The 2500-nt window shown below is 54.7% G+C and overlaps 2 protein-coding genes across 2 annotated transcripts in view; one reads left to right on the forward strand and one right to left on the reverse strand.

Moving 5' to 3' along the window:
- Window positions 1–2500, forward strand: part of LOC307270211 (NACHT, LRR and PYD domains-containing protein 3-like) — a 307417-nt gene that overhangs the window by 24961 nt on the left and 279956 nt on the right. The window lies entirely within an intron of this gene.
- The window catches only part of iqgap3 (IQ motif containing GTPase activating protein 3), a 49931-nt gene that overhangs the window by 11627 nt on the left and 35804 nt on the right, over window positions 1–2500 (reverse strand). The gene's annotated exons all lie outside the window — the stretch shown is intronic.

The raw sequence follows: 2500 nt of genomic DNA on the forward strand, positions 1-2500 counted from the left end.
TTTCTCTCAATAACTACTGATAATAATAATAATAAACTTTATTTATAAAGCGCTCTTCTCTCACTCAGAGCGCTTTACAAAAACAAAACAATAAACAAACAAAGAGATGGGTTGGTGGGTGAACTAGGCAGAGGAGAAGAGTTGGGTTGGTGGGTGGACTAAGGGGGAGGAGGAGAGATGGGTTGGTGGGTGAACTAGGGGGGAGGAGGAGAGATGGGTTGGTGGGTGAACTAGGGGGGAGGAGGAGAGATGGGTTGGAGGGTGGACTAAGGGGGAGGAGGAGAGATGGGTTGGTGGGTGAACTAGGGGGGAGGAGGAGGAGAAGAGATGGGTTGGTGGGTGGACTAAGGGGGAGGCGGAGGAGAAGAGATGGGTTGGTGGGTGAACTAGGGGGGAGGCGGAGGAGAAGAGATGGGTTGGTGGGTTAACTAGGGGGGAGGAGAAGAGATGGGTTGGTGGGTGAACTAGGGGGGAGGCGGAGGAGAAGAGATGGGTTGGTGGGTGAACTAGGGGGGAGGCGGAGGAGAAGAGATGGGTTGGTGGGTTAACTAGGCAGAGGAGAAGAGATGGGTTGGAGGGTGGACTAAGGGGGAGGAGGAGGAGAAGAGATGGGTTGGAAGGTGGACTAGGGGGGAGGAGAAGAGATGGGTTGGAAGGTGGACTAAGGGGGAGGAGGAGGAGAAGAGATGGGTTGGTGGGTGGACTAGGGGGGAGGAGGAGGAGAAGAGATGGGTTGGAAGGTGGACTAAGGGGGAGGAGAAGAGATGGGTTGGAAGGTGGACTAAGGGGGAGGAGAAGAGATGGGTTGGAAGGTGGACTAAGGGGGAGGAGAAGAGATGGGTTGGAAGGTGGACTAAGGGGGAGGAGGAGAGATGGGTTGGAGGGTGAACTAAGGGGGAGGAGGAGGAGAAGAGATGGGTTGGAGGGTGAACTAAGGGGGAGGAGGAGGAGAAGAGATGGGTTGGAGGGTGGACTAGGGGGGAGGAGGAGGAGGAGAGATGGGTTGGAGGGTGAACTAAGGGGGAGGAGAAGAGATGGGTTGGATGGTGAACTAAGGGGGAGGCAGAGGAGAAGAGATGGGTTGGAGGGTGAACTAAGGGGGAGGAGAAGAGATGGGTTGGAGGGAGAACTAAGGGGGAGGAGAAGAGATGGGTTGGAGGGTGAACTAAGGGGGAGGAGGAGGAGGAGAGATGGGTTGGAGGGTGGACTAAGGGGGAGGAGGAGGAGAAGAGATGGGTTGGAGGGTGGACTAAGGGGGAGGAGAAGAGATGGGTTGGAGGGTGGACTAGGGAGGAGGAGAAGAGATGGGTTGGAGGGTGGACTAGGGGGGAGGAGGAGAGATGGGTTGGTGGGTGAACTAAGGGGGAGGAGGAGAAGAGATGGGTTGGTGGGTGGACTAAGGGGGAGGAGAAGAGATGGGTTGGAGGGTGGACTAGGGAGGAGGAGAAGAGATGGGTTGGAGGGTGGACTAGGGGGGAGGAGGAGAGATGGGTTGGTGGGTGGACTAAGGGGGAGGAGGAGGAGGAGAAGAGATGGGTTGGTGGGTGGACTAAGGGGGAGGAGGAGAGATGGGTTGGAGGGTGGACTAGGGGGAGGAGAAGAGATGGGTTGGAGGGTGGACTAAGGGGGAGGAGGAGAGATGGGTTGGAGGGTGGACTAAGGGGGAGGAGGAGAGATGGGTTGGAGGGTGGACTAAGGGGGAGGAGGAGAGATGGGTTGGTGGGTTAACTAGGGGGGAGGCAGAGGAGGAGAGATGGGTTGGAGGGTTAACTAGGGGGGAGGAGGAGAGATGGGTTGGTGGGTGGGTTAACTAGGCAGAGGAGGAGAGATGGGTTGGTGGGTGGGTTAACTAGGGGAGGAGGAGAGATGGGTTGGTGGGTTAACTAGGGGGGAGGAGGAGAGATGGGTTGGTGGGTTAACTAGGGGGGAGGAGGAGAGATGCATCAATCTACTGGAGAACGATTCAAAGATCGTGAGTTAGTAGTCGGATGGTCGACTATTCAAGTTCAGCCCCAGAATGGTGTGTGTGTGTGTGTCTCTGTGTGTGTGTGTGTGTGTTTTACCTGGTGTGTGTGTGTGTGTGTGTGTGTGTGTTTTACCTGGTGTGTGTGTGTGTGTGTGTGTGTGTGTGTGTGTGTGTGTGTGTGTTACCTGGTGTGTGTGTGTGTGTGTTTTGCCTGATGTGTGTGTGTGTTTTACCTGATGTGTGTGTGTGTGTTACGTGGTGTGTGTGTGTGTTACCTGGTGTGTGTGTGTTTTACCTGATGTGTGTGTGTGTGTGTGTGTGTGTGTGTGTTTTACCTGATGTGTGTGTGTGTTTTACCTGATGTGTGTGTGTGTGTGTGTGTGTGTGTGTTTTACCTGATGTGTGTGTGTGTTTTACCTGGTGTGTGTGTGTGTGTGTTTTACCTGGTGTGTGTGTGTGTGTAGTTACCTGGTGTGTGTGTGTGTGTGTGTTACCTGGTGTGTGTTTTACCTGGTGTGTGTGTTACCTGATGTG

The sequence above is a fragment of the Ammodytes marinus genome (genome assembly GCF_949987685.1).
Source record: "Ammodytes marinus genome assembly, chromosome: 25".
NCBI lineage: Eukaryota > Metazoa > Chordata > Actinopteri > Uranoscopiformes > Ammodytidae > Ammodytes > Ammodytes marinus.